The 13138-nt window shown below is 39.1% G+C and overlaps 1 protein-coding gene across 6 annotated transcripts in view; it reads right to left on the bottom strand.

The window, feature by feature from the left end:
* Nucleotides 1-482: 482 nt before the first annotated feature.
* The window catches only part of plce1 (phospholipase C, epsilon 1), a 288097-nt gene continuing 275441 nt past the window's right edge, over nucleotides 483-13138 (bottom strand). For all 6 annotated transcript variants that reach the window (XM_069900564.1, XM_069900566.1, XM_069900567.1 and 3 more), the window contains one exon: nucleotides 483-1838. The gene's annotated coding sequence lies outside the window, so the exon portion shown is untranslated. The remainder of the gene's footprint in view (nucleotides 1839-13138) is intronic.

Below are 13138 nucleotides of genomic sequence, written 5' to 3'. Positions count from 1 at the left end.
TGTTGCAGCAATAGGCACAGCTAAAAAGGATTAATCTTCATTGAAAAATCTCAGACGGGAACATGCTGAATAATTAATAGTGAAATCACACTGATGGACATTGGGGACATTCCTTTACTTCAGGATACAGTAATAAGATTTGTACAGAAATTCAATAGGAAAATTAATAAATAATAAGCAAGATATTCAACAAAATCACACTAACCTTGGGCCTCTTGTCTGTTAACTTTCACTTGGTGACTTCACTTTTTCGGCAGAAAGTTTTGAGTAAAAGTAGTGGGCATCAAAGACACTTCCTACTTCGCTTCTACACCAAAATGGGATGGACAGCCCATACCACAATATTCCATTGCCTGCAATGTGGGTCTACCAACATCATTTTAAGGTTTCAATCTAAACTTGCTTGACTAATTACATCTGTGGATTAAATTTATACAGCCAGTTTTAAGAGTTTTCTCGTAAAGAGCTAAATATAATTAAAATTCTTGCATTGTCCTACTAACTTTTTAAAAAGAAAACAGAACAAGTGGGGAAAAGAAAATGGAAAATACAAGACCAGCTGACCCACAGCTAAAGTAGATAAGTATTTCAGAGTCGGATTTTAACTATATTTTGAAATAGCTGGTTCCAAATCACAGATTTTATTTTCATGCATTTCAACAATTTACTTAAATATATGAACACATTATTGTACATCGTTTTAACATATCCATGATTTTAGAATTTGCCTTCCTTTGTTGGAGCTTCATTGTTGATAATTAGCATAATGTAGTCAGGCACACATATAGACTATCTATAGCTTAATGGTTCTATTTTGTTTTAATGTATTTGGGTCATTATCATTTACCACAATCAGTAATGCTGTTAATTTTAATTTATTACCGATGTAATTCTATTCATAATTGTTGATCACCACTTCTATACATTTCTTTAAAAATATTGGCCTTTACATCATGAAAACTGAAAGAAATATACTTAGCACTTAAAAAAATTAAATGCATACATTATCAGCAATTGAAAATAAAAATAAGTGTTAAACCACCTGGTAATGAATTGAGAATTAGACAAATTTGACTGCAGTGTTAAATCTCTGCTTAAATAAATATTTCAACCTAATAATTATATTAAATACAATCAGAGCAGTTTTATGTATCCCAGAAATTTACACATTTCTAATCCAGTAAAAATAATCATTTACATTTACAATAAGTGAAGGCTATTCAACATAGAGTATGCATGAATTCAACATCCTACATATTCACTAACTCAAAATGTATATATTTTGTAAACATTTTCTAAGATGAACAATTCAGTTTAATATGACTAAAATGCTGTCTTCTGGCAATGATCCAGGTTCATAGTAAATATAGGAACCTTTAAAACCTGCAAACATTTAAAAGAACTAATAAAATAAGTGGTTTTGAAAAGTGCATAATGGATTACACTAGCACATTTAAACAATTTAAGTTCTGCACCTGTATGTCTTCATACCCACTAATTAAAGTCAACATGTCAAGTATATTTTAATGGTGTGACAAAACACATGGCTGTTCATCCACACACCATTCTTTCTTGGTTGAGCAATACCTTGAAACAAGCCCGCTTGTTTGGAACCTGTTGCATTCTCCTGCTGGTGACCTTACTGGATGATACATTTCATTCCAAAGATTGGATTTCGTTATCTCTTAAAAAGTTATTTGTGTAATTTCCAGTTTTTCCAGAAGGGCCACATATCAGAGGAGGGACAAACACTTCCTTGTTTTTGGTCTTCTTCAGCAGTGGCTAAAGGTTTCTGTTCTTCATCCTGACATAGGAGTCCAAGTCAACATTAAAATAGCCTGCAGAAAAAAAGAGAAGCATTTTGACTGTAAACTTTGACAAAAGACAAAGGAGGAAAAACCCAACACCCAACCCCAACCAACCAATTTTCCGCTGCAACCGTGTCTGCCTGTCCCGCATCGGACTTGTCAGCCACAAACGAGCCTGCAGCTGACGTGGACATTACCCCTCCATAAATCTTCGTCCGCGAAGCCAAGCCAAAGAAAAGATTATGTACAGAAAAATTGACATGATTTTCTTCACAAACCCTTTATTTGTTAAAGTGACCAATTGATGGAAATTTTCTGTGACATACACCAGATGTTTAGGATGATTTTCTTGATGCTTCTAATTTATAACCTGCTTATGAGCTTGCTTATATAAGTAATTTAGTTATTGATTTAAGATTCAAGGATAGAAGTAATACTAAACATTATCCAAGGCATGTATGAAAGAGGATGTGCTGGAACTTTGAGCAAACAAATAATTGCTGGAGAAACTCAGCAGGTCACACAGCATCCATAAGAAGCAAAAGGTAATCAGTGTTTCAGGCCTGGCAGGGTCCTTCGTCATATTTAAGATAGGGACCTTGCTCAAAACATTGATTACTCTTTGCTTCTTATGGTTGCTCCATGACCTGCTGACTTTCTCTACATTTGGATTTTGCACTCAACTGCACAATCTTCAGCATTTCTTGTTTAACTCAAAATGTTGACTAATCATTTCTATTCATGGCTGCTGTTTGACCTATTAAATTCCTCAAACAATATTTTTTGCCCTACATATCTCTCTATTCTCAATCCCAACTATAAAAACTTAAAATCTTAACTCATCTCCAATCAAACCTCCATGTCTATTTGGAGGCCCAGGATAGATATAGCCAGTAACAACTTCTACATTGGGTCACAAATATCTTGTGCATCTCTGCAAACATATAAGAACCTATTCCTTGCTTTGAAAAGGCAGAAAAAGGGATACTTCTGTTTAGTACATCACTGACAAGATGTTTTTAAAAAAACAATTTCATTGCTAATATGAAGCCGTACAATGCACTTAAAATTCTCATGAGCTCTATTTTTCTAAGTGTAACTATTTTTTCAGTAATATATATTTTAACATTTTTAAAAACAAGTACAAAAATGTATTTTGAGTTAACTTGTATTTCACATGTATTGAAAAACTACTTTTCATTCAATTTTCTGCAATCAGTGAGAAATATTTGAAACTGTTACCTTGTGGCAGCTAAATTAGAAATACCACTCTAACATTAATTCAAGTTCAAGTCTATTTGTCATCTGATTGTACCGTACTACCTGATGAAACTGTTCTCTGGTCCACAGTGCAGAAAAGTGCAAACACACGTACAGACAAACATCGTACATATATTAAATATTATTAATAAATAGCGGAGTCACAAAAGCTATTTTAGCAGTCTCACTGACCATGAGAAGGAGCTGTTCCTCAGCCTGGTGGTTCTAGCTCTGATAATTCTGCATCTTTTTCCCCGACAGGAGTAGCTGGAAGATGCTGCTTGGGAAACGGTAGGAGTCTTAGCTGATTTTCTGAGCCCTCTTTAATCAATGATTGTGATAAATCACATCAAAGGGTGGAGGGAGACCCCAGTTATCCTCTGCCACTTCTATGCTGTGGATTGACCTCCATTTCAATGCTCTATAGTGGGGGGAGGCGACATTTTACCATGTGTGGGTTAAAAGGAGATTCTGTGGTTGAATGGAGGACCGGGAGGGTGGCAGCGGCGAGGTACACATTAATTTAGATCACGGGCTGAATCTGAAGGCCTGCGGGCTGGATAAATTTGGATCACGAGCCGTAGATTGGCCACCTTTGTTCTACAGCAACCCTACCACACTGATGCAGCTGGCCAGGACTCTACAGCAACCCTACCACACTGATCGAGTTCACAAATGGTGGCAGGAGACTTTGCCTGCCTCACCCTTGTAAACATGTGCTTTACTAACAAGTGAGGAGATGTGTCGGATAGGTCACTACTTAAGTAGACTCTGGGGCACTTGGTGCTCTCCACTACCAAGTTATTAATACTTAGAGGAGGGTGGTTGTCCCTGGTCCTCCTGAAGTCCACAATAATATCCTTCATTTTGTCCATGTTGAGACTCAGGTTGTTATTCTCGCACCATATCACAAAACTTTCCACCTCTTCTCCATATTGTATAATTTACACTCATTTTTCAGTTAATTTGTGTGGGACTGTCACTTTAAGAGAACAAATTTGACAAAACCCTGCAGGCTTTGGAGAGAGACTACTGACAACAAGTTGAGGACAGCCTGTTCCTAAATTGGATGTATTTGGAGAGAAGAAGGGGCCCTGGAAAAACATAGGTACAAGGACCATGTGACCAACAGATTCCAGACTGAGTACACTGTTTTTCTCAGGCCATTTTTCATAGCAAGGTAAATAGTTCTGAAATTAAAATCTTTACATTAAACTATATTTTATAAAATACCATACACATTTTGAAATGTGAAGACCTCAAAACATGGTTGAGCATTTTCCCAAGTAAAATGAAAATCTTAATAACTTTCTGGCTGGTTAAATACAACCAGAACAATTTTCATCTAACAAAATCAAGTGCTCTTTGTAGTTATGCCCTGGCAAGACCAGATCTACATTTGACTGCACTCTCCTGTCCAGTTAATTGAAATGCTAAGTTGAGTTCATTCTAAACTCTGCACAATACAATCCAAACTTCAGTGTGTTTAATATAGTGTTGATTTTCAAATACTTTTTCCAAAACAGCGCAATAATGTAAACAATGCTACATGACCACAACCAGTTCATTTGTTACAGTAAGATGCAAAGGACTCTAGCATTTACAATAATAACTAACTACTGTACATTTAATATAGAAACAAACTTGCTCTTTTGTTCTGGCATGAGGCAAGGCTGCATCATTGCCCCACTTTTCTAATGATCTACATTGCAATATTACCTCCAACACTTTTTCTGAGTGATGGTGGAGGTTATAGTTATGGCCCTGTTACAATGCCCTTAAAAATGGGATTTAACTGCTTCACTTACCTGTGTAAATGCAACGAACATGGGAGGGGTTCATTTTCATCCTGGTTATTGCTCAGCAAGGTAGGTACTATCAGAGCTGATACGTTTTGCATCTGCTCCTGAGTTACAGGCTTACCCGCCTCCCTGGGTTGCCAACATTACTGTAACACTGCAGGTTATGCCTCCTTTTGCACCAGGATACTAGGTTCATACATAAAAGGTCGCACTGACCCAGCTGTTCTTGGTTCAGTGTGAACGACCTGACTTCAAACACAGGTCGTTCACACGCCAATTAAATGGGATTGCTGTATAAAAGGGGTACATCTGTTCAGTCTACAGCACGTGTGCAGACTTTTTTGGTTGTGGGCCACATACAGAAAAATATAAGGAATCACAAGCCGAACAATATTAAGCCCAGCAGTTTTCAACCTGTTACGCTGCAAGAAAAATGGTGTTTTGAGACCAGAAAGCTCCAGTGCCTTCGAAAGTTAATTTTTGATCAACGTAACTATAAAAAACTACTGAGCAGTTTAACTGTTGACACTACAGTAGTTTATTAATGTGTTCTCACATTACAGTAGGCATTTCTGTATCTGCTGCTCGAACATTTAATTTAAATGAATATAATAAGACTTTAAAATGCATTCAAAAAGCAGTCCAAAATATAAAGCTGGGAGCAAGATATGAACAGGAGAAAAGATCAAGAAAGGAACAAGGCCAACTCCAATATTCCTCCACAACTCTCAATGAATACAGTTCATGGCCCAACTGTCCACCTTAATGAAATGATGCAATGTGTAAATCTGTAGCTAGGCTATTAACATTAACAGATTCCTTGCAAATGAAACAAACATACTTATGATTGACTTCTTACCAAGTCTGAAATTTTCGGCATTCCCTTGCTATTTTCTGTCTTTGATTCTGCCATGTTTAATCAATGGAGGTAAACTTTAACTGAAGTAAATGTATTCATTGATGAGTAACATTGCAACAGTTGGTCAAGAGGTTGTTCAAAATAGCAGTGACATCTAGTGTTGAAACTAAGAAGTGCAATGTACATAAAAGGAATTTATTGTTACAGACTATATTCTAACAGGGCATATTCCATTTTATTTTTAAAATTCAACCTGGGCCACTTAAAGATGGACATTTGGCCACCACGGTGATCAGACTCCAGAACTATTCCCTGAATCTCAGTAGTTGAGAACCTTTGAATTTGCACACACTTGGAGGCAAAACTCCATTCAATAAACTTCACTGAGGCATGCACAACACCATCGTTCCCTCAAAAGTAATCTGAAAATTCACTTCCCCTCCACCATTAGACTCCTCAACAGTAAACTCAATCAGGAACTCAGTTAAGGACTCTTGTGAACTTTATTCTCTCTGTATTGCACAGTTTGTTTACATTCATTATCTGTTGCAGTTCTTTATTTGTTTACATCTATACACTACGTATAGTTTTTTTTGCACTTCCAATAAGTGATAGTTCTGCCTCACCTGCAGTAAAAAGAATTTCAGAGTTGTATGTGATGTGATATACATACCCTGACAAGAAATCGGCTCTGCCAATCTGCTCTCAGACTATAAAAGTTTGTGATGAGACCCTGGGACCTCCTCCCTTATCCTGAGAGACATCTTTCAGTGAAGGTAGACATCAACAATGAAATTCATCACCCACCTCAATATCACACAATGCCCATAATTCAACTGGAGAAAAAGCTTTTTGAAGATTAAGATTTCAGACAAAAAACAAAATTCAGGGTCTTATCAGCCCTGTGCTCCCTGTCTTTCATATTCTGAGATCTGGAAGGCCAAAGCAGACAATTGAAATATGCTACTACAGCTGTCTTTGCAAAATCCTCTAAATGATTTGGAAGGAGAAGGAAACCATTCTTTCTCAGGTCAACATGTCAATGACATAAATGCACTCAAATGTATCCATTGGGTAGGCCATGTCATTGATATTTCTGTAACCAACAAAGATTCAATCACAGCCAAAAATTTAAGGATGTGCTCAAGGTCCCCTTGACAAAATGCAATGGCCCCACTGACTCCTGGGAATCCTTGCCCATGACCACTCAAAGTGAAACAAAAGCATTCCAATGACATTGAAAACCTCAAGCCCATGCATTGGAAGCACATTGAAGCTCTTCCTAAGGAGCAGAGGGAGTCAACCAGTTCACAAACAAGACTGCTGCCCCTGTCACATACCTCCTTCCCTATCAGAGCAAAGATACTATTTTCCCACAAATCCAATAAACTTGCAAAAGTATTGGAGACAATTCTCAGAAATTTCCACTGGCCAAAAATCAGTTACTTCTCTCTGGTGGTTCAAAACTACTGCATTTAGTTCTACCACCAACTGCATGCCCTCAAAAGGTTGACGTGGCTTCCATTCAGCAAGAAAATGTGACGGTAAGAGTGAGAACAATAGAGAAAACATTTAAAAGGGAGAGGGTGGAAACAGATAGGAGAACACGATTCTACCAAACTTCATACCCTCAACACTTCAAGCTCTCTAATTCAAGATTCTTTTATCGTCCGGTTATAAAACAGAAAATGCAATATTACGGGAAATTTCTTTTAGGCTACTGTAAGGCAGAAAAAGATTTGTTATCAGCAGAAACTGCCCGAAGCCCCTTACAGTCAGAGAAAGTGAAGCAAAAGAGAGTTCCCCCACAAAATCATTGAGCGTCCATGGATTTGCCTCCAACACTCTGCAGTCACACAGCCTTCAGTCCAAACATCGGCAACCCGAGCTCCTGATCCAAACCTCTGACACGATCAGGAAGCCCTCAGCATCTGCGGCACCCTCTCGCAAAGATATGAAGAATACCTGAGGATCATCAGCTCCTCCATTTAGACTAAATCTGCAAGGATCATGGAGGAGATTATACAGATTGGAGGGGATGCTTTCAGCTGCGGAGCCTCGCCAGGCCGGAGAAGGTCGACCTTTTCCTCGTGAGCTAAGGGGCACAGATGCATGAACCACCTCATAAAATGGAGCTGCGGCAGCACTCCCAGATTCTCCACACATTCTCTTCATATTGGTTAAGAGTATCTTTATCACCACAAAACATCACCAAGGAGTGAAGGAGGAACTCAAAGGTGCAGGTGAAGGTAGCAGGTGAAAACTGGATTGGTAGAATCATACAAGATGCAGATATATCCCTCCAATGATATTGGGTCCGGATTCTAGAACCTTTCCCAATGCCCAGTGCAAGGAACACGGGGATTTCCAGAAAGCACATCTTCAGCTCCCTTTCGTGAGCTTTAGTGGAGGAGTGAAAATGATCTATGAACCAGTAATAAACGTTTCCCAGAGGAACATTTAAAAACTCTTAGGCTTCATTTATTTGAGACCAATGATCAAGATGTAGTCCGCCTGTCCACAAAAATGATGTTAACAGTGGTCTATTATAAATATTGCTTTAGTGTTAGTGATATATATCTTGCAACCATACCATGGCAACATGGAAAATTAACAAAAAGTCAACTGAATAAAACATTAATATTGTATTCTAAGAAACAAGTTGACAGCTCAAAAAATTAAAAATAATAATCTAGTGATGCTGGGTCCCCCAGCTAGAAGGCGCAGAGTTAGAACAAAGGATATTTCATAGCTTAAACTGCAATAATAATGTCGGGAATCTGCAAATCCGGAAACGTGATTCTTTCTTCCAGGAATCCCCGACAACTTCACTTTTTGAATGTTAAAAACTCACTCGTGAAGAAACATATGGGGACCAGGTGGGATTGAACTTGACTCTTTTCCCTTCTGCTAGACTCCGCTCTCTATCTATGGCCTACTAAGTTCCAGACCTGACTACTGTGATAGTACGGATTCTATCACCAATGTATATATGTATATATTGTGGTAATAGGGTGGTGGTGATTGGCTGAGAGCGTAGCCACGCCTACTGGCAGGTCTCAAAGGGTTGCTCCTAGCCAGACCCAGATCATTCTGGTCTGGTCGACCTACAAGTGATACACTCCAGTCTTCTAGTTAATAAATCAACAAGCTTTTGATTCTTTCGACGTGGACTACAACTACATTAAATACTGGACCTGGAGCCAGGCACCCATGGATACCAAGGATCTAGAGTCTGATTGATAATTTTGGATTTCATAAAGATTTAGGGCCATATATAGTGCTGGCCAAAAGCAGACAGCATTGGTGGGCACAGGTCTGTCACCACAGAACACAAGGATACAGTATTAGGACCACAGGTCTGTCATTATAACACTGCAGAGCAGTACTGAGAGCAGAGGTCACTCTGTATAACACCTGACTAGGGTACTGGGGGCACATGCCTGTCACTATAGCACTGGGGTACACTCGGCACTGTAACAGATGTATTCCCTAATACAGATGTATTCTATTATAGACAGATCTCTGACTAAAATTAGTACAGTAATGGGTCATAGGATTGTATAACAGGTGTACAGTAATAGAGCATAGTTCTGTCATTTTGTATTGGGCATAGATATATGACTAAGTCTGTTACAGTACATGTCTAAATCAGAGAACACAGTAAAGGGGGCACAGGTATGTAGCCTTGTTATGACCGACTTCCTCACTAGTGAATACAGATTGCTCATTAGATCTCTGACAACAATTTCAGAGTTTTTACAGGGAGTTAATATGATGAAATGGAGGTTCTGTGAATTATTTTCCTTCTCACAGCCTTCCTAGGGATTCACAGATAAGCAGTAGCTGCAAGGTTCAGTTGTGGTCAAGGAGAAACTTTGTTCGTCTCTCTGTCATGGGGCTTGGAAAGCTTTAAGGGAAAAACACATTTTTTGCAATGTTTTGAATGGACTGCAGGGTTAGAGAAGTTTCCCCCATATGTGAATCTACCCCTGCTTCGTGGGACTCCCCTGAACTCTGGTGACTGCAGAGTTTTAACAGGATCATTTAGCTAAAAATCTTTTCCCTGCACCAAGCAGGAGGCGAAATAAGTGCTTTCAAAAGAGGCTGGAAATTTGAAATAAAGTAGAAGATTGTGGAACTGTTCAACAAATCGGTCAGCATCAATGGAGAGAGAAGCAGAGTTAACATTTTTGGTCCATGGCACTTCATGAAAATTGATGAAAAATCATCAACCAAAATGTTAACTCTTGTTCTCTCCCTAAATAGTGCCTGAACCATTGAACCTTTAGAGAATTTTCAGACTTATGGGAAAGGTTGAGGTTTTGGCAAGACGGAAAAGAACACCAGAATATGATCGGGGGTGGATGAGGAAGCAGTGGAGGTGGGGTGTGCAGTAACCTAAGCAATCAGCATTATGTGTCTTTGGACATCACTAAAATGAAAAGCTTATGGATGAGGTAAAATGTGCTCCCTTACAAGTGGTGACTGGTTCTGGTTTTACTTGTAAAATCTGATCTTCCCTGCAAAAATATCATGCGCTACTGGACTGGGAAATGCTGCCTCTCTCACCTGTCATTCGGTTATCGAAATGGGCCTCACATACTTTGCCACTCTTCCAGTCAAATTGATAAAAGTTGTTCTTCTTGGGCTACAGACCCTCAAACTAAGAATCTGAAGGGATTAGGAATCTAGGAGATGTGACTGCATAGGCTGTTGATTCATTTTGCTGGGAGAAATATTAGATGTGTCATTTAATTTAGTAGGGCACTGAGGAGTGTAGTAGAACAGAGAGATCTGGGAATGCAGATACACAATTCCCTGAAAGTGGTGACATAGGTGGATAGTGTTCTAAAGAGAGCTTTTGGTATATTGGCCTTCATAAATCAAAATACTGAGTGAAAGGAGTTGGGATGTTCTGGTAAAATTGTATCAGACTTTGGTGAGGCCAAATTTGGGGTATTGTGTACAGTTTTGGTCACCTAACTGCAGGAAAGATATCAACAAGATAGAAAGAGTGCAGAGAAGATTGCCTGGTCTTCAGGAACTGAGTTACAGGGAAAGGTTAAAAAGTTAGGACTTTATTTCATGGAGTGTAGAAAAATGGGAGGAGATTTGATAGAGGTGTATAAAATTATGATAGGTATAGATAGAGTGTTGGTGCTGCGGAACTGCTCAGCAAAAGGAAGTGTGAGACACTCCTATCCGATCACCTACAGGTCACCCTTGGGCAAGGTGTAGTACCTGTTTAGCCTCCTAATCAGGGTCACATGAAGCCATGGATTGTAGATTTTTACAAGCAGATTCTACAAATTGGAATTTATGGTTGTAAAACTGAAAACGCTGGGCAGATGAATCTGTTGATCAATGGCCAGGGTTACCCATCCAGTATGAACACTGCAATTGAAGAAGGCTACAGGAAACCACTTCAGTATTTTTCCCTTGTATAATCATGAAATCAACATCGACTACAGTCTCAGCTCATTGAAGGAGAACAGGGGAGGCAACAACTACAATTCAGAGGGTCAGAGATTGAGATGGACGGAGTGACATGATTGCCCACGCCGACCGGCAAGGCACCTGAATGAATGAATAGGTAGGGTAACTGCAAGGAGGCTTTTTCCACCAAGGGTAGGTGAGATACAAATCAGAGGACATGGATTAAGGGTGAAGGGGAAACGTTTAGGGAGAACATCTTCACTCAGAGAGTGTTCGAAGTGTGGAACAAAGCTACCGTCTGAAAGCAGGCTCAATTTTTACTTGTAAGAAAAATTTGGACAGGTGCATGGATGGGAAGGGTATGGAGGGCTATGGACTGGATCCAGGTCAGTTGGACTAGCCAGAATAGTAGTTCACCACATACTTGAAGGGCTGAAGAGCCTGTGGTTCTTTGGTTCTAAGCAAAAAAAGGTTGCTGGAGAAACACTGGGTCCAAATAATATCAGTGGGAGAAAATGAATGGTCAATGTTTTGGGTCAGAAGCCTTCATCAATTGAGAGTGCAGAGGGGAGATCGTCAGTATAATGAGACAGGATAGGAGAGTGGGTTAAAAAAAGCCGGGGGTGGGGTGGTGGAAGGGGGAAGAAGAATGGAAGAGAGGGGACTCATTAACTGAAATTGGAACATTCATTATTCTTACTATTGGACTGCATACTGTCTGAATGGAAAATGGAATGTATTTGTTTAGTTTATGTTGGGCCTCACTCTGGCAGTGGATAGGGGGCCAAGGATAGAGAAGTTATTGTGGGAATGGGAGGTTGAGTTGAAATGGCATGAAAGTGGGAGCTCGGATGGCCATTGAGGACAGAGCTCAGATGCCTGCAAAATGATCGCCAAGTCTGTGCTTGGTTTCACTGATACAGAGGAGGCCACTGGGAGCATCGAATGCAGTTAGTGAGGTTAGAGAGGAGGTGCACATGAATCTTTGCCTCACCAGGATGAGCTGTTTAATCATCTGGATAATCATGAAATCAACCTCGAGTGAGGGAGGCGGGGCGAGAGCAGGTATTATATTTTAGTGTTGCAGAGGAAAGTACTGAGGGGTCACGGAGAGAGGGCTAGGGAGAGATGAACAGACAAGGGAGTCATGGAATTAGTTATATGTTTGGTGTAATTTTTAATTGTTTCTGAGAACACAATTATTCCAATCTGAGTTATATTTTAGTCTATTTGGACAAATATGCAAGGGAAATGACACAAGGCTCAAATAAGGTCAGTTAATGTATTCACACTATGGACAACATCCTTACTTCAAAGAGGTGGTTGTGTAATAGTGGTTCTTCTTTTATTCCTGTTGCACCTTTAAGGTTTGTTTCGAGGGACTGAGTGAGATCAGAACGTCTTGAGCGAGGCTGTTGGAAAGAAAGCGACTAAAGCTGCCTGTGCTCTATAAGCTGTTTCATGCATAAGGGCCTTTATTTGTAGCTCAAATTACTGACTACATCTGGTATTCTAGAGAGTTAATGCGACTCCTGTATTCAAAAACAAAATTCATACTGAAAGCCTTCAAATGAAGCCATACAGAAAATGTCTAAAAGATATAAACATTAAGAAAGTGTAAAATTGAATATAAATTGTTTAACATTTACATTGAATAAATCTCCTACTAGATAAATCATGATCTCTCTGTGACTCTACTGTGCTTTATTTGCTGTTCTTATTTATGGGAAGACTTGCTAGAAAATCCAACTTTCATTCAACCACGGAACATGTGACAATTAACTTGAATTTCAATTTCTGTGAGACAAACATTAAAATTCAGCTAAAACTACCAATTCATTAAAGACAAATTTATGCGAAACAATATTTTATATAAACTGATTTAGAATAAACTGAAGCACTTGATTTCAACTTATAACTTGATGTATTCTGGGCCACCCGAACATGCTAAGTAAAAATCAATTTGGCAT

This window comes from Narcine bancroftii, chromosome 10, assembly GCF_036971445.1.
Source record: "Narcine bancroftii isolate sNarBan1 chromosome 10, sNarBan1.hap1, whole genome shotgun sequence".
NCBI classification, from domain to species: domain Eukaryota; kingdom Metazoa; phylum Chordata; class Chondrichthyes; order Torpediniformes; family Narcinidae; genus Narcine; species Narcine bancroftii.
The sequence above is the reverse complement of the archived record's forward strand: the minus strand, read 5'-3'. Positions and strand labels throughout refer to the sequence as shown.